The 27,913-nt window shown below is 44.5% G+C and overlaps 1 protein-coding gene and 1 non-coding gene across 3 annotated transcripts in view; both read right to left on the bottom strand.

The window, feature by feature from the left end:
- LOC126187460 (irregular chiasm C-roughest protein) overlaps nucleotides 1-27,913 on the bottom strand; it is an 853,136-nt gene that overhangs the window by 361,550 nt on the left and 463,673 nt on the right. For both annotated transcript variants that reach the window (XM_049928554.1, XM_049928555.1), the window contains one exon: nucleotides 18,916-18,979. The gene's annotated coding sequence lies outside the window, so the exon portion shown is untranslated. The remainder of the gene's footprint in view (nucleotides 1-18,915; nucleotides 18,980-27,913) is intronic.
- On the bottom strand, nucleotides 7,813-7,886 carry Trnat-ugu (transfer RNA threonine (anticodon UGU)). The gene has a single exon. It is a non-coding gene; the product is annotated as a tRNA-Thr (tRNA).

The raw sequence follows: 27,913 nt of genomic DNA on the forward strand, positions 1-27,913 counted from the left end.
TGATACCACTTTCATTTCTCCGCTACCTTGTTCCATTCGCAGGACTTGTGGGAGACCGTGATATGTTCGTCTTATGAACTGGAACGCTTTGTTTATGTAGCGATCTATTTTTATCTATGTGAGAAAGCAAAGTTATGACATGGTGTCATTGAATAAAGTGTTCTCAGGTTTCCATCCGCATCAAGTGGTTAAGTGGCATTTCAACCACTTGCCACGGGTGAAACCACAAGAACATTTTATTCTACATTTACTTATGTTGCAGATGCATTTTGCCTTTTACATTAAGACATTTTCATTGGATTTAATCTGATATATAAGATGTAACAGATGTAACTCCAGACATTATTGTATGTGGTACCTTAAAACGTAAACACACCCGTGTCCAACGGGCGTCCCACAAACATGTCACATACTTTACGATATGAAAATTTCTGCAAGATCTTACTGCTTCACTAGGTGGACTACGGCTGTCAGTATAGACTAACTGTTTTGCATCCATGCGTCCACTCTTCGATAACTGACCTGCTGCGCAGGGGGAAGTAAGCATCAGTGGTTTGCTATTGCCAAATCTTCCTGGAGGTACTAACCAACCTAAAAACGTACAACTTATAATGGCTATAATTATTAATCTGCAAATGGCGTAAATACTGATGCAATGTTGTTCAGTATACTGCTCTGAGTCATTAATAGAAATATAGAAATATCTACACTTTACCCACTGCATCCTGCATTTACTGAATGGAACAGCTCTTATGTTGACAACACTGATGTAAACAAATAAGAAAAAGGACACCAACTGAACAGAGTAACAAGAATCGCTTACAGTTATCATGTCGGCAAGATAAATCTGCTGCACTTGCCAGATCAGTAGCAGTGTTCCACAACAGTTGGTCTGGGAAGTATGAAAACTACAAAACAAGAAGATCGTGATGTGAAAATGTGTCCATGTTTCATAAGTGAGGTGAGAGTGCGACCTCTAAACTGTGACTAAAAAGATTAGTGATGCAGTTCCAAAAATAGGCAAGTACTATATTTCTATAGTACTATATTTCTATAGTACTGTATTTCATCTGACATTCTGTCCTAAAGACAGCCTATCTATTTTAAACAGAAATATAGTTAGTTCTGCATCTACATCTACATCCATACTCCGCAAGCCACCTGACGGTGTGTGGTGGAACGGTACCTTGAGTACCTCTATCGGTTCTCCCTTCTATTCCAATCTCGTATTGTTCGTGGAAAGAAGGATTGTCGGTATGCCTCTGCGTGGGCTCTAATCTCTCTGATTTTATCCTCATGGTCTCTTCGCGAGATATACGTAGGATCTAAGAGAAGAAATACATGCAAAGATTAGAGATGGTAACAGGAGTTAGTTTGCACTGATTAAAGTATTTAGAGTAAGAAGCCTTGGTAGGAATCTGAAGATGATAAAGAGGCGTTGTTGCAGAGATGGAAAAGGAAGATACTTAGGAAAATCTTCGGCCAGTGAGTGACAGGGGGTTGTGGCGAATCAGAAATAATATGGAGATCAGAGAGTTGTATAATAAACCAGATATAGTGACAGAAACAAAGCGCAGTAGACTACGTTGGCTGGGACATGTACAAAGAATGGAGGAGAGCAGCATAGTCGAGAAGGTTTTCAAGGAAAACCAGGTGGACGCCTTATAAGGGGAAGACCAAGGACCAGATTGCTACACAACGTGGAGGAGGACTTGAGAAGAATGGCGGTTAGAAGATGGAGAGCCAAGGCAGCCAGGAGAGAAGTGGGCGGAGATTGTCCAGGAGGCCAAGGTCCTACAAAGGCTGTGGCGCCAAGGAGTAAGTAAGTAGAGCTGCAGCCTTGATAGCTTCATCAGCAGGCCCATTTCTCGACACCCCAACTTGTCCGAGAACCAGTACGAGCGACGTATTTATTTCGGCATCAGCGACCGTGAGGGCACTCCTGGATCCTGTGCACTAAAGGGTGATACGTTAGGTCGCACGGAGGCTCTCGAGAGCTCAGAGAGAATCAGAACAAACGACATATTTAGAGATTCCCAATCGCCGAATGTACAAGGTGCCCAGATACCGACCAATTCCATCGAGCCCTTTACTAAACCGAAGACAGTGGAACGTCACCCCTGAAAACTGGCTTCTGGCGTTCTTTTCAGGGTACAGGAAGCTTATTAACATCTACATTACCACATTACTACCCTATCGCTAAGTTAATGTGTACTCGCTGCCTAGCATGCTGCAGAGATAACCTCTCGGCACTTTCAGACTGCCACTTATCTGCGTCATCAACGTTCTGTGCTATTTTGTGATGCCAATAGGATGACATAAATTTTGCGAGGCCTGCAACGCCGTCATGACGTTAATTGCATCCGACGAAAAATTGCAAGGCCGTGGTTGGGCGATCCTGTACGAGGAAAAAGCGAGTGTGTTTCCAGTGCGTGCAGCAAAAACACGTTCTCGTCTGCAAATACTAGCAGTTTGATCGAAAAGTTGCGCGGACGCCGCATACATTTTATAACTTAACACACACTGTTTGTAATATTATGTTCGAAATGGTTACTCTTAGGAACGTATACAGGAACTCGTTTTGCAATGTTTGAGACCACTTCCCCAATGGTGCTTCTAATTTTTATTTATCTGTTTTTTGGCTTTAAAAAACACTGACCATACAGCCCCCAACGGTTATAACAATACAGCATTAGCATAAAAACTGTGAATTGAAGTAGAATGACAGAATAAACTTAGCGTTGGGGATAACCAATGTTTTAAAGAGATTACATTATGTACAAGTCCACTCTTACAATATTTTCATATTTTATTCAAGACTGTTTCAGTCCACACGTAAATATGCAAGTTATCGACCATGTTTCAAGGCTTACACGCATAACAGACGTCACATGACGTTTACTTAGCTTCACATAGTTGAACCAAAATCGAGGAGAGACTTACAATTGGTTGTGTGGCCGCTAGATGTCTGCCCATTTACTGTGACTTACACACATTTAAGCTCATATTGATACTCACCGTCTCCCAAAGCGTTACGCGAAAGTCACAAAACCCACAATTTGACAAGCAGTCTAACAGACGTATTTTGGATATATTGGAGACAATAAACAAATGAAAAAAAAGACGTAGATGTTCAGTCGCTATGGATAAAAGGATATTATGGAATTTTGCTTGGCGAAGTAGTCAACTACATAGCTAAGATGAACATTACTGACTGACAATTTCCTGTGACACCACTCCCTCACACTAATTTGAAACCTGTGATCAAGAAACCTGCTTACCGTTATGGGAACCCTGAATGGCATGTATCTCGCGTGTCAAAGCGAGGCTGGTGACTTAGACTTACTGTATATCTGTAGCCATACAGAAATTCCGGGTCCGCCAAGAAACGTTTCCGAGGAAGTCTACGGATGATTTGTCCCGCGCACCGAACAGCGCTAATGTCGTCCTCACACGGGACGAGGCAGCCGACGCCGTCGCAGACGAAAAATTCAACCTCACAAGATGCAGCGCCCGCGTTACATGGGAGGCGCTAGTTAACGTGATTTGCGACTACAGCGCTCTCCTGTGGCAGCGGTCGGTTGTATCTGGCTCGCAAACAACATACTTTGTTTACGAAAACAGACGCGCCTAAAATTCCTGCGTTAGCTCTATTAAAACGCACAGTTCATCCCTTTTCCAAATGCTAGTCATGTTTTTATATCTGTGGTATACGTAAATAAAACTCGAGTGTCCATGAACATGTTATAAGAGAAAAGAAGGAAAATTCCATATTCATCACGAAGTGCCTTACACAAATCTTCACAAAATCGAAAAAAACGCTCTCCTGAGGAAAAGCGCACTGGTATTGACGTAGTATCGAATATTACAGAAAATATTTGTTCATTTAATAAAAAATGTCTAACAGCCTTTTAGGAAACACGAAGAGAGAAAAAAAAGAAAATTGCTACAGCAATACGCGAACCCACTAGAATTTGCTTAACTTGGAGCCTGTATCAACTATGCTATGCTGAGCTTGTAAAACAAATAATCGCCGTTATGTTCTTAACTGACTATTAACAATAACAAATCTACCAAGACAAACCTTCAATGTACTGTCGCCTTAAAAACTGTTACTTTCATAACATGGGTGTTATAATAAGAAAATAGCTATATAGGAAAATTCATTAACCAAAAATATGACGCTTCCCGTCATTTCGTTACGACAAATCGTTCAATAACGACGTGTTTTAGAGAAATTATCAATGTGCTGATGTTTAGAAACAGCGTAAGTTACAAACAAAGCCTAGCAAATATTGGATTCATCAAATAAAATACGGCGTTTTGCAAGTTCTGCCTCTAACGCAGAGAGTGTGCTTGCCTCTTATTGGTCCAATGTTTCGTAACACGCTGCCGAAATATCATGCAACTTATTTTGTGTTTCGCCCGAGGCAGCGCGTCCTCAACGTGAAATAACAGGAAGTGACGCCACAAAACTTCTACAGCTCCACGTCAACGTTAACCAACCCGTCCCCTGTGGAGCCGGCTTAAAGAGTCGGAAGACTCTGGCCACGACAGACGCTGTGAAAGCTCCGAAATGACTCATGGCAAGAAACATGTCAGTGTTGCAGTAAAGCATGATGCAAGTGATTTGCTACAAAATTAATAAGGAAATATGAGCGTAACATTTCTTCTAAGTTTGAACAGCCACCGTTAGTCACGCGGGAGTGCCGCCGGCCGCCAGTCGGGAGGCGTAAACATTTCAACACTGTTCGAGGATCAGGAAGACAGCCACAAAGACACTCTTAAGAGACAGCGAGCAACACTGCAGAAAATGGTTAGAACAGTGCAGATCGAACCGTCTTCGTTGCTCCCATAATACTCTCCTGGAAATGGAAAAAAGAACACATTGACACCGGTGTGTCAGACCCACCATACTTGCTCCGGACACTGCGAGAGGGCTGTACAAGCAATGATCACACGCACGGCACAGCGGACACACCAGGAACCGCGGTGTTGGCCGTCGAATGGTGCTAGCTGCGCAGCATTTGTGCACCGCCGCCGTCAGTGTCAGCCAGTTTGCCGTGGCATACGGAGCTCCATCGCAGTCTTTAACACTGGTAGCATGCCGCGACAGCGTGGACGTGAACCGTATGTGCAGTTGACGGACTTTGAGCGAGGGCCTATAGTGGGCATGCGGGAGGCCGGGTGGACGTACCGCCGAATTGCTCAACACGTGGGGCGTGAGGTCTCCACAGTACATCGATTTTATCGCCAGTGGTCGGCGGAAGGTGCACGTGCCCGTCGACCTGGGACCGGACCGCAGCGACGCACGGATGCACGACAAGACCGTAGGATCCTACGCAGTGCCGTAGGGGACCGCACAGCCACTTCCCAGCAAATTAGGGACACTGTTGCTCCTGGGGTATCGGCGAGGACCATTCGCAACCGTCTCCATGAAGCTGGGCTACGGTCCCGCACACCGTTAGGCCGTCTTCCGCTCACGCCCCAACATCGTGCAGCCCGCCTCCAGTGGTGTCGCGACAGGCGTGAATGGAGGGACGAATGGAGACGTGTCGTCTTCAGCGATGAGAGTCGCTTCTGCCTTGGTGCCAATGATGGTCGTATGCGTGTTTGGCGCCGTGCAGGTGAGCGCCACAATCAGGACTGCATACGACCGAGGCACACAGGGCCAACACCCGGCATCATGGTGTGGGGAGCGATCTCCTACACTGGCCGTACACCACTGGTGATCGTCGAGGGGACACTGAATAGTGCACGGTACATCCAAACCGTCATCGAACCCATCGTTCTACCATTCCTAGACCGGCAAGGGAACTTGCTGTTCCAACAGGACAATGCACGTCCACATGTATCCCGTGCCACCCAACGTGCTCTAGAAGGTGTAAGTCAACTACCCTGGCCAGCAAGATCTCCGGATCTGTCCCCCATTGAGCATGTTTGGGACTGGATGAAGCGTCGTCTCACGCGGTCTGCACGTCCAGCACGAACGCTGGTCCAACTGAGGCGCCAGGTGGAAATGGCATGGCAAGCCGTTCCACAGGACTACATCCAGCATCTCTACGATCGTCTCCATGGGAGAACAGCAGCCTGCATTGCTGCGAAAGGTGGATATACACTGTACTAGTGCCGACATTGTGCATGCTCTGTTGCCTGTGTCTATGTGCCTGTGGTTCTGTCAGTGTGATCATGTGATGTATCTGACCCCAGGAATGTGTCAATAAAGTTTCCCCTTCCTGGGACAATGAATTCACGGTGTTCTTATTTCAATTTCCAGGAGTGTATATGAGACACTAGGCACGACGCAACAACGTCTAGCGAGAGTTTGACTGAGCAGTAAAGACCTTGTAACAAATTCGTTAAGCACACGTAGCAGAACTGACGACTCGGAAATAGCAGAATCAATTAGTCTATTACGAATGATGTCTCAGAGCAGATCACCTTCTCAGCTACATAAATACTCGTACTCTACCTCCAATAGTTTTTGGCGCTGGATCAGTGGTATAGATGGCGTTCATGTCGTTTTACTCGATTCCCTGGTTATGGTACGGTAATGTCTTGCGTGTGAGATAGTTCTAGCGTTGATCTTGCACTCGCTGCCCAGCGAGTCGATCACCAATCTGAAGCCACGGCTGACGGAGTCCAGTACGCAATACTGACGTGAGCACAGCAGCCAGCGCCGATGCGTATTCCGAGTGTCCACCAACAAGGCTCCGGTCCAGGGCAGAAGCTGCCGCAAGCTTCAGTGTCACAGAGGCTGACAGTCTACTGTACCGGCGGGCCAGGTTCATCATTCTGCACGACTGCTAGGCTTCAGACATCGCGGTCCACCTGAGAGAGCAACGCGGGCAGTGATCTGGGAGGGATTGAGTACTCCCGGAAACGGCATGTGAAACAAAAGCACAAACGCCGAGTTTACTGCTATCTCCAAGCTGAGCTACAGACGGTGCGTACCTACCATATCAATGGACGGCAAAACCGCTGCATTGGGGTGGCATCGACTTCTACTCTGAGCTGATGCAACGTCCTCGGCAGCCTTCTCCTAATAACGCAGTCACCAGTCGGCAGACGAATCAACAAAGAATTGTACTTTCAGTAATAAATGGAATAATTTTCAATATTTTATTGCCTCTAACGATACCGCACAGCTCCTTGGTCTGCATTCTGAAGAAGTAGTAGCGGTTTCCAGCGCCAGAAGCAGCAAAATCGATTTCTATTTTCAGTAATAAATGGAGTAATTTTGTATATCTTTTTTTGGGTCTAACAATACCGCACAGCTTCTTGGCCTGCATCCTGCGGTTTCCAGGCCGGCAGAGGGCGGCCCCTACACAAATTATGCACGACGGGCAAGTGGCACTGCGCTTAAGGCACTTGACTAATTCTAGAACAGTGGAGTTCATAAGCTCGTCCTGACATCCGCACTAAGATTTCGTAGGAACCCCCGCACTGAAACTTCCTGGCAGATTAAAACCGTCTGCTGGACCGAGACTCGAATTCGGACCATTGCTTTTCGCGAGCAAGGACTCTAGCGACTGTGCAATCCAAGCACGACTCAAGACCAGTCCTCATACTCTTACCACCGCCAGTGCCTCATCTCCTACCTCAGTCGGTAGACCATTTGCCCTCAAAAGGTCTCGGTCCGGCATACAGTTTTCGTCTGCCAGCAAGTTTCGTGTCAGCGCACCCTCGGCTGCAGAGTGAAACATTAATTCTGGAATCCCTACACTGATTACGAGAAATGATGATCAATTGGATACCTCAGCTGCCGACAGGTGTTGTTGATGTACCTCGATGGGGACAGTTGAAAATGTGTGCCCCGACCGGGACTCGAACCCGGGATCTCTTGCTTACATGGCAGACGCTCTATCCACCTGAGCCACCGAGGACACAGATGAATAGCGCGACTGCAGGGACTTATCCCTTGCACGCTTCCCGTGAGACCCACATTCCTAACTGTCCACAATCTGCATACGTAATGTCCCTAATAGATATTTGCCCATCCATTTATTACTCGCGTCCACTAAGCAAGAGATCCCGGGTTCGACTCCCGGTCGGGTCACACGTTTTCAACTGTCCCCATCGAGGTATATCAACAACAGTTGCCGGCAGCTGAGTGTTTCAATTAATTATCATTTATTCTAGAGAAGCTGCACTGTCATCAATGGTATCTGCTCTTTCGAGAACAACTACTATCTTCATATATAGATTACGGGAAACACCAGGAAGTTCCCTTTGAAAAATATTCATTCGATTTGCTCCCCAACTGACTAATGAGAGCTTGTGGTTTGTCTCTATGGACAGGACCTTCGACCTCGATCTTACTATCGCCTTTGTTCCCACAAAGCATACTATTACTGGCTAGTGGATTAGCAGACGAAGAAGGTTCTGAATATCATATATTCTGCTATACAGATTTAACAAATTACTATCCGTGAAGCACTTGAATCACTGCTACGTCCGCCACAGATTCTATGGGCTTGTGAGTTCTTGCGATTGCTTGCGTGTTTATAGTAATAATATTTGTACGCGCTGTTTTCATAACCATAGCGACTCGAGGCTCTTAGCGGCTCTCACTTACAACATTTTGAAATCGGTAAGTAAACGATGTTTGTAAATTCCTGATATTTCTTACAAAGTTATTGTTGTTCAACAGCAGCAAAAATCAACTCGGAAAGCAGTGCTTTCGATATTTCAAGAAACTTCTAGTCGTGCCATAATTTTATAGTTTTTAGCGTTGAATTTAGCACGGCAAATACTTCGACATATGTCAGAATTTTTTTTTGGGGCACGTTATGGGTAATGGCTGTAGTTCTTCTCAAGTCTGAACGTCACCAGTTCGTTGGCTGAATACAAGTCTTAGAGGTGCTGACCAAGCAAGAAAATTTCACTACCCTAAAAAGTGTAGGAAACAAATGAATGAGCTTCCCTATTAGGTTTATTCAATATTCGGAGGATTATTTATTTATCAATAAAAAAGAGACACTGACTGTTAATTAGGCGAACAAAACTATCGTGCACAAACTATAGAATGGGATATATTGGACCATTTCTCTATGAGCATTAATCCAGGCCAAGCATGCAAAATCCACCAAGCCAGTTTTATTGAGTTTAATAAACACATTTTATCGTCAACAGACGCTATACTGTGGCAGTTCTGGAATATTCGCTACTTTTACAGTCGCTCCCAACTACGTGCTTCCGTTTCCACGAGCCCCTCTCAGGTGTAACAAACTGTTTCTGCTCTGTGTTTTAATTACAGAGACATTATTAGCATTTTAAACTTGTGTGTCTTTGTTGTTCGGCATTGCAGAGAGATTTCAATCAACTGAAAACGTCAACTGCGTGAAATGTGTTCCGTTCCTTTTACAAACACGCTTCCGTTACGTGTTCCACGGCTAAGCAGGTTTAAACCTTCTGCAAAATCGGTTTCAATAAGCATTAATAACTCTGCTAACACCATATTATCGAAAATTTTTCTAACTACGACAGCTTTGAGGTTTATGTCGTAATTATTTCACAAATTTGCGCTACTGCTCCGTATCAGGCATTATACGTACGTACGTAATTGTGTGTAGTTGTAATGACTTCTGGAACGAATATCTGATAAAAAAAGATACACCTTCGTCCCGTAGGTACCATGGAGATTAACTGTATAATTACTTTTAGTGCTTGGATAAAAACAAGTGAATATAAAGCTACGTTTTTTTTTTTTTTTTTTTTTTTGGCTCAAGCAAAAGGCAGACATTCAAAAGCAGGAACGTCCAGGCACTTTCATTACTCTCTAATTAGGCTGCTACAATGCGTAAACGTGTGAGGGAGTATAACGGAAAATATACGACGACACGAGAGGATTACTGCAATACGTAGCTCTAGTCATTTGTAGGGAAAAGATTATTTGCGGACTGATACAAAATTTCCAACTAATACAGTTTATTCAATTTTTCTTTGGTAACATCTTTTATTAAAGTAATTGTTACCAGACTCTGGCACTCCAAGCCGATCATGGAAGTGAATCATAAAACAGATTATCCAGAAAAATAAAACAGACTATACACATTCTGTTTGTTACTGACACTGCCTTCGTGCTAGAGAAGAACGTTTGCTACATTCAACTTATTAAAACTGAAGCGTAACGAAGAGGAAACTTTAAAGATGAGAAATACACTACCGTGCTCGATCATCACGTGCACAAAATTCTTGAGAAAGCTTTTACGTTGTATCCATACCTATTGTAAACGTCGCAAGCGTTGAAACTAGGTGACAGGTCTCGTATAAACCAATTTGTTGAGAATTTTCTTGGGCGTCTGAACGAGAAAACGATTTCCTAAACAGAGTGGCATTTTTTGACGAATTCACTTCTCACGTGAGCGGTATCGCGAACAAACACAACATCGCGTCCGTGGACAAACCAAGCCGCATATAGTACGGGGAGTGGTGTGTGCTAGCACTAAAGTGAACGTGTGATGTTTGATCGCTGATCGCATTTCAGGACAAATTTTTTTTTAAGGAAAAGCAATTAATTCCCTAAATTATCATGACACGTTGCAGCTGAATTCTACCTATCGCTTGAGCCTTGTCCCGCAGTTACGCAGGGTCAGCCATCGTTAATCAGATTTGGCATGTTGATGGTTAACGGGTGGCCGGATGCCCTTCCTGCCACCACCCCGTAACCCCCCCCCCCCCACCCCCCCGGGACGGAATTAGTGTACCCCAACTTTCTGCATCGAGTGTTGTAATCCATGGAATAGTGCGAATGTGTTCAGATGTCTGCGAGCCGTGTAACTGAGGCGGAACATGGGTACCAGCCCGGTATTCACCTAGCCGGATGTGGAAAACCGCCTAAAAACCACATCCAGGCTGGTTGGCATATCGGCCCTCGTCGTTAATCCGCCGGGCAGATTCGATCTGGGGCAGTCGCGCCTACCCGAGTCCAGGAATCAGCGCGTTAGGGCTCTCGACTACCCTGGCAGGTACGTTGCAGCTGAATCTTTGTCAAATTAGTAAAGTAAAACTATGTTCAACCTGAAGGTATCGTTTCATTGCCATCCACTGACCTTTGAACTGATTGTTCCAGCTACATTTCCCCGTCCTGTGTCTAATTCACGATGTAATTATACAAACAGTTAACCAGATGTCCGTATGATCTTGTTCTGCACCGAAGATGGCACTCCGGTCAACGAATAAACACGCAAACAATGACGTCACGGCACCTATGAAACGAGGTAGTTTTTGCCGGGTATCTCACTTCCACAATCGTTGTGTATACAGTCACAGACGGTGCAGTGTAGCATAGAGAAAATGCCAACCAGACACTCTACGGCGGAGCAAGACAGTTGCAAATTGATGTGACCCAATGGCTTAGTGTGAATCGTTCTGTTGTTTCTTGGATGTGGCGACAATTCATAGAGACCGAGCTGTATCCAGAAGATTAGGGCAGAGCCGACCACGTGTGACTTCAGAAGAGAGGAACGTCATTTGAGCGTAAGGGCACGACAGTACCGCCTTAGTACTGCTTGGGAACTGGCGTGTGAGCTCGCAGCATCCACTGGACGTGTTGCTTCGAGGCAAACGGCGTGCAGAAAGATTCGGCATAGTGGCCTTTACTGTCGGAGACCTACTGACGTCTACCTCTGACGCGTTTTCACAGAAGGGGACGTCTAGGGTCCAGTCATCAACATGCCAGCGAGGCGGTCAAACAGTGGACCAATCTTGTTGTCACAGATGAGTCCCGATTTAGTCTGGAGAGTGATTCTCGGTGGACTCGTATCTAGAGGGAACGTAGAACACGATTTCGGGAGCCAAACATTGCGGAAAGAGACCGATATATTGAGGAGGTAGCTGTCAGCTACCTTGGCGAGATCTTGGGATCTCACTTGTGGTTGTTTCAAGGTGCTGTGGCTCCATACTTCGTATTGATGGACGGTAAAGCTTGATTTTACAGAGCACGGGTGGCTGATGTTTTCTTGGAAACGAAAGATATTTCAAGCATGGCGTGGTCTACTCGCTCTCCGATTTGAATCCCAAAGAGCATGTCTGGAATGCACTAGACAGATGGTTTGCATCACGTCAGCATCCAACAACCACTCTCCACGACTGCCAGCAGCTCTGCAAAAAGAATGGGCATTATTGCGTCACCATGAGACTCATGACATCATTCACCGCATATCAAGTCAAGCCTGTACTGCTTCCAGAGGGGGTGTCTCCACCTACTGAGCACATTAACCAATTGTCGGAATGTGTGTGCAAATCCGGCAAGTTGAAAAAAAAAAAAAACGAATAACATTTTTGTCTACTACCGTTACGCATGTTGCAGTTATTTATGTTCGAAATTCTTTGCATTGTTTCTACTTTACTACCACCTGTGCAGTGGTTGGGAAGGGAGTGAGACAGGGTTGTAGCCTCTCCCCGATGTTATTCAATCTGTATCTTGAGCAAGCAGTAAAGGAAACAAAAGAAAAATTCGGAGTAGGTATTAAAATCCATGGAGAAGAAATAAAAACTTTGAGGTTCGCCGATGACATTGTAATTCTGTCAGAGACAGCAAAGGACTTGGAAGAGCAGTTGAACGGAATGGACAGTGTCTTGAAAGGAGGATATAAGATGAACATCAACAAAAGCAAAACGAGGATAATGGAATGTAGTCGAATTGAGCCGGGTGATGATGATGATGATGATGATGATGATGATGTTTGGTTTGTGGGGCGCTCAACGGCGTGGTTATCAGCGCCCGTACAATTACCCAATCATTGCTCAGTCCGATTTCGCCACTTTCCTGGATGATGATGAAATGATGAGGACAACACAAACACCCAGTCATCTCGAGGCAGGTGAAAATCCCTGACCCCGCCGGGAATCGAACCCGGGACCCCGTGCTCGGGAAGCGAGAACGCTACCGCGAGACCACGAGCGGCGGACGAGCCGGGTGATGCTGAGGGAATTAGATTAGGAAATGAGACACTTAAAGTAGTAAAGGAGTTTTGCTATTTGGGGAGCAAAATAAATGATGACCGAAGTAGAGAGGATATAAAATGTAGACCGGCAATGGCAAGGAAAGCATTTCTGAAGACGAGAAATTTGTTAACTTCCAGTATAGATTTAAGTGTCAGGAAGTCGTTTCTGAAAGTATTTGTGTGGAATGTAGCCATGTATGGAAGTGAAACATGGACGATAAATAGTTTGGAAAAGAAGAGAATAGAAGCTTTCGTAATGTGGTGCTACAGAAGAATGCTGAAGATTAGATGGGTAGATCACATAACTAATGAGGAGGTATTGAATAGAATTGGGGAGAAGAGGAGTTTGTGGCACAACTTGACAAGAAGAAGGGACCGGTTGGTAGGACATGTTCTGAGGCATCAAGGGATCACAAATTTAGCATTGGAGGGCAGCGCGGAGGGTAAAAATCGTAGAGGGAGACCAAGAGATGAATACATTAAACAGATTCAGAAGGATGTAGGTTGCAGTAAGTACTAGGAGATGAAGAAGCTTGCACAGGATAGGGTAGCATGGAGAGCTGCATCAAACCAGTCTCAGGACTGAAGACCAAAACAACAACAAGCACCTGGTTATACTGTTTTGTTGCAAAATAAAAGCAAACTTGAAAAATTTCTGTTTGTTGCTTTAATTTTTAACACTAGTATAGTTGCAGTGGGATGTATTGTTTGAACTGGACCTCAAACTAAAATGCGACTTAGTATTTTTGACATTAACAGAGGTGACATAAGAAATAAGTGACAGACAAAACCCCTAGAACTGAGCGGGGACTGAACCCCGAACGTGTGGGTTTTTAGTCTATCACTGTTACACATAGGCAGCTGTATTTAGACTGGTATGTTTTCACAGTTTCATTGCTCTATGAATTGTGGAATCCATAGGTGAAGGCCTTTTTTCCGACCCGAGGACAGTCAGACTCATGACTATCAAATCTGTCCAGCCCCGCCTACATGGAATATTACTTGTTCGATGGTTCACCGAGGCATGATTAACGACTGAAAGGCCTCTGCCGGCCGCGGTGGCCGAGCGGTTCTAGGCGCTTCAGTCCGGAACCGCACGCGCTACGGTCGCAGGTTCGAATCCTGCCTCGGGCATGGATGTGTGTGATGTCCTTAGGTTAGTTAGGTTTAAGTAGTTCTAAGTTCTAGGGGATTGATGACCTCAGGCGTTAAGTCCCATAGTGCTCAGAGCCATTTGAACCATTTTTTGAAGGGCTTCTGATGTTAACCATCTTCCACGCCACGTCTCAAAGAATCTGTAGCCTGTTATCCTTCTGTTGGGCTGGTACATCTCTGAATGTAAACTGTGATTTAGGGTTTCAAAAAATGGTTAAAATGGCTCTGAGCACTATGAAACTTAACATCTGAGGTCATCAGTCCCCTGGAACTTAGAACTACTTAAACCTAACCTAAGGACATCACACACACATCCATGCCCGAGACAGGATTCGAAGCTGCGACCGTAGCGGTCGCGCGGTTCCAGACTGAAGCGCCTAGAACCGCTCGGCCACAACGGCCGGCCATTTAGGGTTTAGCAAGTCGTCCGAGCTTTGACAGGAGTGAGCCAATAGAGAAGTTTGGCGGCAGAATTGATCAGCGAGGCCTAATGGCAAAGTGTCACTCTGTAATGCCTTCCACTTGCTGTTGTGACGTCGACGGACCGATTCGACCTCGTAGTATAGTTGCTTGTCTTCTGATATTGAACTGGACGTATTCGACCGACTTCATTGCTGCATTTACGATATTACACTTTACTTGATTTTTAGGGAAAGGTAATCGAAAAAAATGTACATAATTATAGGCGTATATCTCTGACGTCAGTCTGTTCTAGAATTATAGAATATGCTCCGTTCTAACGCATTATCACGTTTCTGGAGAACGCAAATAACATCTACAAAAACTAACATGGATTCCGTAAGCAGAGATCTTGCGAAATACAGCTCTCTCTGTTCGTCCATAGAGTACAAAACGCAGTAGACAAAGGCGCCCACGTTGATGCCGTGTTCCTTGATTCCGAGAAACATTCTATAAAGTTCTGCATTGTCGTTTAGTGAAAAAAAGAGCTTACCGAGTATTGGGCCCTGTTTTAAACTTGATTCTCGATTTTCTAAGAGCTGGAACACAATGCGCTACTTTTCACAGAGTGAAATCGAGAGATGTAGAAGTAATTTCAGCATACAGCAAGGGAGCTTCAGAGGGCAATTACTGTTTACAATAGATATAAATGATCTACTGGCTAGCGTCGGAAGCCCTATGAGGCTATTTCGGGTCTTAATTTCGACCGGAGTGCTCCGGAACAAAGTTCCGTCTCTTCCCAGGGATTTTTTTTAACTCAGTGGAAAAACTCGGCACCGGAGATTTAAAATAATACATGTGTATTAAATAGCAACGAAACTATAATTTGCCGCTGAGGCGTATTGTAGAGACATTAGTGTTCAAATGTGATGCTTGTCTGTGGTAACGAAAACGAACTTAAATCAGTCCAGTTGTAATACAACTCAGGGGGTACAAGACGTATGATATTTAAAGCATTTACTAAACGTCTAACTCAGTGTCTCATATCGCATCGTGTTATCTTTTTCATAACTCTTCGTAAAGTCGGAATTGTACGTTACACCAATGGGCAAGAGTTTCTTCTACATCTACATGTCTCCTCTGCAGATCACATTTACATGCCTGTCCGAGGGTTCATCGAACCATCTTCACAGTAATTCGTATTATCCCACCCTCGAACAGCAAGTGGGAAAAGAGAACACCTATATCTTTCCGTGCGAGCTCAATTTCCATTATTTTGTTAATGATCATCGTTTCTCCCTATGTAGGTGGGCGCCCACAAAATATTTTCGCATTCAGGGGAGAAAGTTGGTGTTTAAAATATTGTGGGAGGATTCTGCCGCAACGAAAAACGCCTTTGTTTTGATCATATACCGTATAGCTATTTGTTAAATTTCAAATGGCTGTGAGCACTATGGGACTTAACTTCTGAGGTCATCAGTCACCTAGAACTTAGAACTACTTAAACCTAACTAACCTAAGGACATCACACAACACCCAGTCATCACGAGGCAGAGAAAATCCCTGACCCCGCCGGGAATCGAACCCGGAAACCCGGGCGTGGGAAGCGAGAACGCTACCGCACGACCACGAGCTGCGGACGGACCACAAAGGCTAAATAGTACTGAGTCCTAGTGAATGTGGTGGCCAGCGAAGATGCGATAATTCATCGTAGCTTTTACAAAACCGGTCCTGGACGACAGGTGCTATCTGAATAGGAGCAGTGTCGTCTTGGAACACAGCATAACAGTTGGGGAAGAAACACAACGGCATGGGATGGATCTGATGAGTCAATGTGGTCACATAGTTCTTGACAGTAAAGCTACCTTGCAGAGTTCCCATAGAATACCAAGATATGGCTGACCATATCATCACCGAACCCCCGCCATGTCTCACTCTTTGGACGTAAACTCGGCTAGAAGTTGGAAGCAGTGTGAAACAAGACTTGTCCGACCATATGACTTTCACACATTGGTCCATAGTCCAGTTTTTATGGCTTCGACACCACATTTTTCTGTTACAGGCTTTTGCATCCCTGGTGATTGGTTTGGAACTCCATCTTGCCTAGGTGTTTATTGCTTATCGAGTCTCTTTCGTGCCTTTTTTTTTTGATGGGGGTGGGGGTTTTGCAAATGCGACATTCAGTTCTGAAGTGACTTTTGTAGCTCTTCTCCGCTTATTTTTCATCACAATCCTCTTCAATCGCTGTCGGTCACGATCACTCATCAAACACACACTTTCGTCCGCGTTGTAACTTAGCGGATGATGTATGCGATATAAAGCTTCTGCAAGGTGCCTCTTGAAACAACGAAAGTTTCGGCGCCCTTGATTGCCCTAGCACCCACCATATGAGCACTACCAATTTGTCCACGTTGGAATTCATTGAACTCCGACATAGCTCACTCAGAACTACACAGAACACTGTTATTACCGAGAACGATTCTTGCAAGATATTGACGACATTGCACAGGTACGTTCGTGGTCATATACAACAGCGCACCTTGTGGGCTTGGCTAGCATCTCCATTAATGTTCAAACATGTATGTATCACGATGTTTCCATAGACCTGCCCGATCCCTGTAGATGGGTCGAGATGTAGAAAGATGTACTTAAAAATGTGAAACTCCTCACCCTTAAATTCAAATAATAACCATCTCATCATAACAATATAACAACGCCATTGTGAGACAAATGCTGTGTTGATGCATTACCAGCTTCAGCTTTGCGCCACGCAACAATCGTAGCGCCCAATTTAAACTACAGAGCTGAAATGAAATGATAGTTGAGTCAATGATGATGAAGGACACACAACACCCAGGCCCCCTGCGTGGTAGGAGGTAACGCTACCGCTACGCTACGTCCTACGGAGCCTAATAACATAAAAACATAGGAACAAGAACTAATTAACACATGGATAACTTACACGCCGGAACCTGAAGAACGACATAAACGGTTTAATGTATCATGTTGATGGACACAATTAATAAAACTGAAATTAATTTAAGACAGGATTTCCAGTCTTACCTGTCAACTAAGTTCCTGCTCCCTTCTTACCCTCGGACAACCGCCTACTAGACTCTTCCGTTATTGCTTAAATAATTACTGATTACTACACAAGATTCAAACAACCATACTTCTCTCCCTGAGCTCGTTCATCACAAGGAGAACAGTTCGTTGGGTCCTTTCAGAACAGCTGAACAGCTGAGACGTTTCGGAGCAACAGTCAAGTTACAACAATGGGCAGAAGGGACTGTTTGCTTTCCAAAATACACTTAACTGCAGAATAAAACATATTAATAGAATCGTCCTTGTAACAAGAGATTAACTCTGAGAGTGTGATTTGAATGCAAATGCAAAATCACTGGGATGGATCATTGTCGACAGATTTCTTACGAACGTTAGCAAAAAAAGGAACTTGTTGAATGTTGTTTTTATATGGCTGAGTCCACTATACTGTGTGAGTATGACACACCGCCAGCCATTGCGGAGGGTTACAAATATTCTCAGGTGTTTGTTTACCCAACTGAAACTGAAGGGCTATAGGAACGTGGTTCATAACGTTTTCCGTAACAGTTTCTCTGTTATATGTTGCTGCTTCATGTTCAGTGACAATCAGTCCATGAGGGTATGAAATATTAAATTAACGTCTTTCATGTAATTTTTAGGGGGGGGGGGGCGGCGAGGAATTGGAGGAAGTGCGGGGTGTGAAGCTACTTAATTTATTTTGCTTAGGATACAATTATACGTTTCAAGCCGATATTGTTGCTCTTCTGATGCTAATCCAATTTACAGGATGTCGAAGCACGGTTTACATGCCACTCGGCAACGAGCGTAGAAACACAGTTGTAAGCAGTTTCAGGATTCTGTATTACCACTTGACAATGACTAAACGATACAAGGCCATAAACACGAAATGTTAAAAGTCATGGAGCGTAACATGTACATGATAAAATACTATTATTTACAAAATTCTCATCTACTTTTTGTTTATCAAACGCTAATTCAATATTTCTGTTTCGTTTTCTACTTTGTGATAGTTCTATGATTTTTACGGTTTTCATATATAAAAAGAAAAGGTACGATTTAAAAACCGTTTTGTACACGAGAAGAAGGTAAATTAAAATTTGGTCCACCAGCATTACTTCTTTGTTACACTTATATGCATATACAAACAAAGCAAGCGGCTATGCAGCAAAAATCCCTACCAGGTATATTCCAAGTAAACTGCAGCCGAATGTAAGCAAAGTAAATTCTGTGAGAACCGTCCAACGCTTAAAAATGCAAAAATCATTCTAACATTCTAAGGAAAACGCACTGCAAAATAATAATGTTTGTTGTTAGGTTCATTAATATGGATGTCTATGATAATTACCAGAAATTGGAGGAAGCTATTTGCGTCTCCACAGTTCACCTGTCTCGTGGCGTACTGCAGCAGCCTGCAAAAGAAATGGTGAGTTGTACTGATGTAAAATGCAAGTTTCGCACGCCTTAGTCTATACAAGTAAAAACGTAAATGTTCTTTTCTTCAAAATAGTATACATCGGAAAGTTATTCACCAACTGAAGCTTTTTAAATATTTTGTAACAGCATTTTCCTTTTATTGCATTTATAAAAATTATATATTAAATATAAAATTAAAAATAGGCATATAAAAACACACACGTATTCCAATGCAACGTTGTGTCAAAATTTCAGAGCAGTTGACCAAAAGCTTCCGGAGATTTGCAGTTAGCAACATCTAGAGTTTATATACAAATATAAACGTACATGTTCGTTTCTTCAAAATCTCAGATCTCCGAAAGTTCTTCACGGATTGCTTTGAAATTTTGACACAACATTGCATTCATACACTCACGTGCTTTTAGATACCGACTGGAACTCCATGCGGTATATATGTAGCAAAACGGGAAACGTTATAAAAATGTAAATGTTGGTGTGTTCGAAATCGTTAACCTGCGAACGTTCTTGACCGACTGCTCTGAAATTTTGATGTAACGTTGAATTCTAATACGGACACGTTTTTACGTACCTAATTCTTTAACGTATGTATATTATTAACAGTATAAGATATCAATATATATATATTTAATACAAAAAGGGAAAACATTGTCGGTAAAAACCTCAAAAATATACCTTTCCGATTTATTTCAAGTTTTTACACATTTGTGTAATAAACGTTTAGACACATACATAACAGATACTATATATATATATATATATATATATATATATACACTCCTGGAAATGGAAAAAAGAACACATTGACACCGGTGTGTCAGACCCACCATACTTGCTCCGGACACTGCGAGAGGGCTGTACAAGCAATGATCACACGCACGGCACAGCGGACACACCAGGAACCGCGGTGTTGGCCGTCGAATGGCGCTAGCTGCGCAGCATTTGTGCACCGCCGCCGTCAGTGTCAGCCAGTTTGCCGTGGCATACGGAGCTCCATCGCAGTCTTTAACACTGGTAGCATGCCGCGACAGCGTGGACGTGAACCGTATGTGCAGTTGACGGACTTTGAGCGAGGGCGTATAGTGGGCATGCGGGAGGCCGGGTGGACGTACCGCCGAATTGCTCAACACGTGGGGCGTGAGGTCTCCACAGTACATCGATGTTGTCGCCAGTGGTCGGCGGAAGGTGCATGTGCCCGTCGACCTGGGACCGGACCGCAGCGACGCACGGATGCACGCCAAGACCGTAGGATCCTACGCAGTGCCGTAGGGGACCGCACCGCCACTTCCCAGCAAATTAGGGACACTGTTGCTCCTGGGGTATCGGCGAGGACCATTCGCAACCGTCTCCATGAAGCTGGGCTACGGTCCCGCACACCGTTAGGCCGTCTTCCGCTCACGCCCCAACATCGTGCAGCCCGCCTCCAGTGGTGTCGCGACAGGCGTGAATGGAGGGACGAATGGAGACGTGTCGTCTTCAGCGATGAGAGTCGCTTCTGCCTTGGTGCCAATGATGGTCGTATGCGTGTTTGGCGCCGTGCAGGTGAGCGCCACAATCAGGACTGCATACGACCGAGGCACACAGGGCCAACACCCGGCATCATGGTGTGGGGAGCGATCTCTTACACTGGCCGTACACCACTGGTGATCGTCGAGGGGACACTGAATAGTGCACGGTACATCCAAACCGTCATCGAACCCATCGTTCTACCATTCCTAGACCGGCAAGGGAACTTGCTGTTCCAACAGGACAGTGGACGTCCGCATTTATCCCGGCCACCCAACGTGCTCTAGAAGGTGTAAGCCAACTACCCTGGCCAGCAAGATCTCCGGATCTGTCCCCCATTGAGCATGTTTGGGACTGGATGAAGCGTCGTCTCACGCGGTCTGCACGTCCAGCACGAACGCTGGTCCAACTGAGGCGCCAGGTGGAAATGGCATGGCAAGCCGTTCCACAGGACTACATCCAGCATCTCTACGATCGTCTCCATGGGAGAATAGCAGCCTGCATTGCTGCGAAGGTGGATATATACTGTACTAGTGCCGACATTGTGCATGCTCTGTTGCCTGTGTCTATGTGCCTGTGGTTCTGTCAGTGTGATCATGTGATGTATCTGACCCCAGGAATGTGTCAATAAAGTTTCCCCTTCCTGGGACAATGAATTCAGGGTGTTCTTATTTCAATTTCCAGGAGTGTATATATATATATATATATATATATATATATATATATTTATTTATTTTTTTCAAGAGAAGTAGCTTCGAAATTAAGCAAGTCCTTATTTAAATAGTTATTCAGATTGACAGTGATTAGTAGAGTTGTAGGATTTACTCCAGATGGATATCGTGTCAAATGGCTCGTTAGATCGTCAAAATCCCGAGCAGGTTCGAGGGCCCAGCCCACAATACTCGAAACCTTCTTTAAATGAGGAGTGATCCGGCGACCTTGTTGGTCAAGGATGGATTTAGCAAGCGTGAACACAAGCAGTACAAACTCTCGGCTCGTGTGGACTGGCAGTTGCTGAAGTGTAAGCCATGAAGGACAACAAAATGGGGCGTACGATGACGTCGATGTGACGCTGTGTTACAAGGGTGTCGTGGGTGACAACCAAACGGGTCCTGCTATCAAATGGAATGGTACCCCGGAACATCACTCCTGGCAGTCTGGCGACAGTCAGGCTGGTATCCCATCGCTGTCTGGGACGTCTCCATATACGTTTCCGCTGGTTATCGGGATTCATTTCGAAGCGAGACTCATCACTGAAGATAATTCTACCCCAGGCACGGAGATTCAAGACGACAACACTGCAAACAAGCCTGTTTGTGTACAGAGGCCAATGGCAGTTGACGCGTGGAGCGCCGAGAGGTGAGCCCTCTTTCTGTGAGCCACCTGTTAATGGTCCTTGTGGTTAGTGAAGCACCAAGTGTGTGGTGTCACCGCCAGACACCACACTTGCTAGGTGGTAGCCTTTAAATCGGCCGCGGTCCGTTAGTATACGTCGGACCCGTGTGTCGCCACTATCAGTGATTGCAGACCGAGCGCCGCCACACGGCAGGTCTAGAGACTTCCTAGCACTCGCCCCAGTTGTACAGCCGACTTTGCTAACGATGGTTCACTGACAAATTACGCTCTCATTTGCCGAGACGATAGTTAGCATAGCCTTCAGCTACGTCATTTGCTACGACCTAGCAAGGCGCCATTACCAGTTACTATTTATCCTGTGATGCATGTACCGTCAGACCGATGTTCACCAATTATGGATTAAAGTTAAGTATTCCGGAAGCTACGTACCTTTAGTATAATTACTTTACCTGTTCCAGACCTCACGCCAGCCTGCGTGAGCTTAAACGCGTGCCTTTCGGCTTCCTCTCCTAGTGGCTTGGCTGTCTTGCCAAGTCACAACAAAGTGCACGTCCGATCGATGAAAATACTGAATACGGGGCTCTGAGTGCCTCTTTGACGATTGCTCTGTTCCAATGGTTCAAATGGCTCTGAGCACTACGGGACTTAACTTCTGAGGTCATCAGTCCCCTAGAACTTAGAACTACTCAAACCTAACTAACCTAAGAACATCACACACATCCATGCCCGAGGCAGGATTCGAACCTGCGACCGTAGTGGTCGCACGGTTCCAGACTGAAGCGCCTAGAACCGCTCGTCCACAATAGCCGGCGATTGCTCGGTCCTCACGTTCTGTAGGACCAAAGGAGGTGCGAATGTGGCGCACGAGTTGAACAACATCCCAAAGGAAAGACTTTTCTGACAATTTCACATGGTTGTATGAACGCTCTGAACGTGGTACTAAAGCGGAGGGAGACTATGTACAACACCTGAACCATTAAATCCGTTATCTTACATTTTCTCTATTTTTTATTAATCCAGTCTCGGAACTTTCTGGACTGCTCGAGTATAAAGAGTTGCCGTTCTTAGGGTTTTGATCGTCTTACTTGCGACGTGTTGGAGGCAGTATTCTTATTTATGGATTCTTCCGCCGCTTCATGATAGAACAATTCCATATTGAGGATTGAATAACACTTAGGCGGTTTTTTGTTCTACTGATTTTTATTTGTATGAACTAGTTTTCGGCTTATTAGGCCATCTTCAGATAACTACTGGCTATTGTTTACAAGGAGCTTATGTTCTAAAGAGCCAAACCTTCTGGACTAAGATACAACGCACTTACATACGATCTTTGGTTGTGGTACTGTCTTTGGAATTGTCAAACAGATCTTTTGACTTTTTGTTCTGTAAAACTGTTCTTTAACATAATAAATCACACATTTTATGGTTTGTCAGTACCATGTATAATAACAATTAGAATTATTTACAATACACATTATTACAAAATTACAATTTTTTGGTATTTGCTGTGAACAGTTGCACTGGACACTAATTGTTGGTTGTACAACAGCGATGTTTTCTTTGGGGTTACATTTTGTTATTAGAAAAATTGCGCTTTAATAAATATCAAATATTATATTTTACAGTTGAGTTATAGTGAGGAATGTAAATACATAAGGGATATTACATTATATTGGGGTGTGAATTTTTTTACTATTGGGTCACTTCGTGGTTAGTAGCTGGTTTATTCTCTTGTGTCAAGTTTAAGAGCGGTGTAGTGCTCAGTTGCACTTGGCCATTTAGAACCAGCTGGGGTTTAGGGATACGTGTTTGTTAATTTCAAGTGCTTCTAGTACGCTGAGTTTTCTGCCTTTGTTGGCTATACGTAGCACTTCAGTGTGTGTTACATATTTGTGTCCTTCTTTGAGCACAAGTTCAGCAAAGGTGGAGTCTGTTTTATTTAATCTCCAGCTGCGTTCATGTTAGCGTTGTTGATATGGCCCGGCCCATTTGACCAATGCACAGTTTATCGAAATCAGCGCGGGTTATTTTGTTGCTTAGTTTATCAGTTTTGTCCTTGCTGTTGAATACGAGATTAGCTGTAGTGCCTCTTACATAAAATGATATTTTATAGTTTTGGGATATCAGTGTTTTGGCTAGTTTATCTGATAGCTTATCTAGATATGGTTTTTGGTGTGGTTGTTACTGCAGAGTGGGCATAAATGTAGGGCAAGATTTTCCTTCATTGTTTCCTGTGCAGGATTTTGTCAACTAATTCAGTGTTATAGCCATTGTTATATGCAATATATTTGGTTCAAATGGCTCTGAGCACTATACGACTTAACTGCTGAGCTCATCAGTCGCCTATAACTTAGAACTAATTAAACCTAACTAACCTAAGGACATCAAACACATCCATGCCCGAGGCAGGATTCGAACCTGTGACCGTAGCGGTCGCTCGGTTCCAGACTGCAGCGCCTAGAACCGTACGGCCACTCCGGCCGGCGCAATATATTTAATGGTGCGTAGTTCTGTTTGGAAATGTCATTTTGACGTTAGTATGGGTGTTAGGGGATGCACCATGGAATGGAAGGCTGCATGTTCGTGTGTTATTGGGTGTACTGGCAGTATTCTATCCTCCAAAACACAAGCACACTCCATTTTGTAGTAAACGTGTTCAGAAGCGAAATAGCAGCTTGCAATACTCAGGACCTCTACTTTAGGTTAATTACAGCTCTAATTAGTTCAGTTTTTAATTTCTTGTATTTGTTTCATAAATTACAGCGCAAGCACGGTACAAATATTTTTTCGTAATTAATTTTTTGCGGTCGCAAAATTAATGGCGTGTTAATTATTGAAAAGGGGAGGCGGGCAGAAGTTTGCTGACGCAAGCGCAGACGCACTGCCCTTAGCGTCCCACCCGTAGGCGCAGGCGAGCGCGAGGGCGTGAATTATGGCTGCGCCGTCCTCTCCTCTCCCCCACAGCCTGGCATTTGTCCCGCCAGCGTTGTAGCATACTGGGGACCGGTTACCGCTCTCGGTGCGGCAGTCCACCAATAACCTGTACCACCTGCTTCAGAGAGCAATTCTGACACCGGAAAGCCAAAAATAAATTATGTGAAGGATGAAATCTTCTGCTGATAACGCGGATTGTACCTGACGTCACTTTCGGCGAGCCTCAGTTGCAGAAATATAAACTTTTTTAACTTAAGAATGTTAGACATTGTGTTTACGGAACATCAGCGATTGATCTTGATATACGAGGGCTATTCGGAAAGTAAGGAACGATAGGTCGCGAAATGGAAACCACAGTGAAAATCAAAACTGCTTTATTTGCAACAGTTGGCTACACCTTCCAGCTACTTCTCTACACAGTCGCCGCTGAGACATCTGTCGTAGCGTTGTACCAACTTTTCAATTGCCTCGTTATAGAAGACAGCCGCCAGTGCTTTTCGGCAATTTTCTACTCTGGACTGCAGCTCGTTGTCTGTGTCAAAATATTGTCTTCATAGCCAGCGGTTCATTTGAGCAGATATGAACCTCAGGGGAAGCTAATTACGGGCTGTATTGTGGGTGATCAGACACTTCCCATCGAAAACGCTGCAGGAGCATCTTCATTGCCCCTACAGAGTGCGGCCGAGAACTGTCGTGTAGAACGAACTGCATGACAGTTATGTTATGTGGATTGCATAGCTTCAGGCGAAATCTTTCGCCATGCCCTCGTAACTGGCGGGAGACGCTAATTTCTAGCGATTTTTACATTCTCACTGTGAGCTCAGAAGTAAAAAGAGCGACATGATGCGATTGACGGGCGTACTAGACACAGTGCCAAATGCATCTGTGCAAAGATTAATCAGATTTTCACTGTATTTTTCATTTCACGACCGATCGTTCCTTACTTTCCCAATAACCCTCGTATTAACTTTTGAGTCGCCTTTTTTACTTCTTTCTATTTATCTGTTTCTTTTAAACTGTCTTCAGATCAGAAAAATGTGTTGAGGTGGCAGCTCTGATGGCATTCAATTAAAATAATATTTTATTTTTAAGAAATCCGAAGCGCCACAAGTTTCAGGGACCCCATATAAAGTGGAATAACGGCAACAGTATACATGCTCATCGCGGTGTCTACATTCTACATGTACTGTCATCTAATCTACACTGGTGTGCAAAACTCGAGGACGAAAGTGACTTTCGTATGATTGCTTTTCCACTCACTTAATGAGAAAGAAAAAATGAGTGTTTGTGTGCCTCTGTCCGTGTTGTAAACACTCTTACCCAGTTCTCGTGATCCCTGCCCGAGATAAACGTTGCTGGCAGTATAATCGTTGCACAGCCTTCTTCGAATAAGGAACAAGGTTTAACGAGGACTACGTTGTCTTTCTTTCAAGAATCTCATTTAAGTTATATTTTCATATGCGCTATTGCAAGATGTTACTGAATTTTTTCGATTTCTGTTATCATGCGCCGGCCGGGGTGACCGAGTGGTTCTAGGCGCTACGGTCCGGAACCGCGAGACCGCTACGGTCGCAGGTTCGAATCCTGTTTCTGGCATGGATGTGTGTGATGTCCTTAGGTTAGTTAGGTTTAAGTAATTCTAAGTTCTATGGTAGGGATGACCTCAGAAGTTTAGCCCCATAGTGCTCAGAGCCATTTGAACAATTTTTTTTAATATCATGCCTGCTTCATAGGGACTACAAACACTGGAACAATACTTTAGAAATGGTCGCGCTAGCGTCTTGCGTGCGATATCCTTTACAGAAGCATTGACTATTCCCACAATGTTTCAAATGAATCCAAGCTATCGATTCGCTTTTCCCGATAATGATTTTATGTGGTCGTCCTATTTTATAGCGCTTGTCCGTACTACCCTTAATTATAAACAGGGTGTTCTGAAACTATTCGTTGAAACTGATACGGTAGGTATAAAATATCAAAGCAAATATATTGCGATGAAGAACATGAACATATGGTCTCTGGAGTCAACTAGTAATGTTATTGATTTTTTAAGTGGTGATATCGTAAGCTGTTGTGTCGGCGTAGCTGACTGGACTGTGTACTAACATTCAGGACTGCTTGGAAACACTCATGTTCATTTGCAATAATTACCGCCTTGTGACAACAATGACGACTTCCTTGTAAACACACAGAATCAGTCGCAGTCATTAGTGCCTAGTGATAAAAACAGTGAACACTGAGTGGTTTACATACGCTGAAATGGGTGACATGTATCTGGTGTAGGGTCTTGTGAATGGAAATGAACCAGCAGCCATCAGAAAGTATTGCCGGCGCTTTTCCAACCGACGGGTTCCACAACACCAAATATTCGGAGCTCTACTTGGCCTGCTATGTGAAACAGGCACTTTAGATGATACAGGTGAATATGATGATACAGGTCGGAATCGAACAGTGCGAACTCCCCAAATGGAAGACGAGATTCCGCAAGATCTTGAAGACGCTACATCTACAAGCACACGACATAGCCTTGGGTGGAATGTGTTACATGACCGGCAGCTTTATCCTTTCCATCTTCAGCGCGTGGCACCAGCACCTGAAGATTTTCCCCAACGCGCCACTTTGCACAATGGTTTTTACAACAGACTGCGCCGCATCCCTTCTTCCCGACCGAGGTGCTGTACACCGACGAGGTTTTGTTTACACACGAAAGCTTTTCAGTATCTACAGTTTGAATATTTGGGAACATGTGGATTCATGACGTACTCGACCAGGTGCTCATCAACAGCGATTTGATGTTAATGTATGGGTCGGCATTCTCGGAGATAAGTTTATTGGACCATTCACCCATTCCGGCTGAAGGGATGGCGATATCGCATCTTCGTGGAACATGTGTTGCCAGAACTGCTGGAGTATGTAGCTGTTAATGTCAGACAAAGGATGTACTTCCAACACGATGGAGTGTCAACCCGTTTCATCATTGCTGTGAGGAACCATCTGAGAGCCGCTTCCGGGAGTCTATGGATAGGCCGAGGTGGCCCTGTGTACTGGTGACCCAGGTCACCTTACCTCACGTGTCTCGATTTCTTCCTCTGGGGGCATATGAAACAGCTAGTGTG

The sequence above is a fragment of the Schistocerca cancellata genome, chromosome 5 (assembly GCF_023864275.1).
Source record: "Schistocerca cancellata isolate TAMUIC-IGC-003103 chromosome 5, iqSchCanc2.1, whole genome shotgun sequence".
Taxonomy (NCBI): domain Eukaryota; kingdom Metazoa; phylum Arthropoda; class Insecta; order Orthoptera; family Acrididae; genus Schistocerca; species Schistocerca cancellata.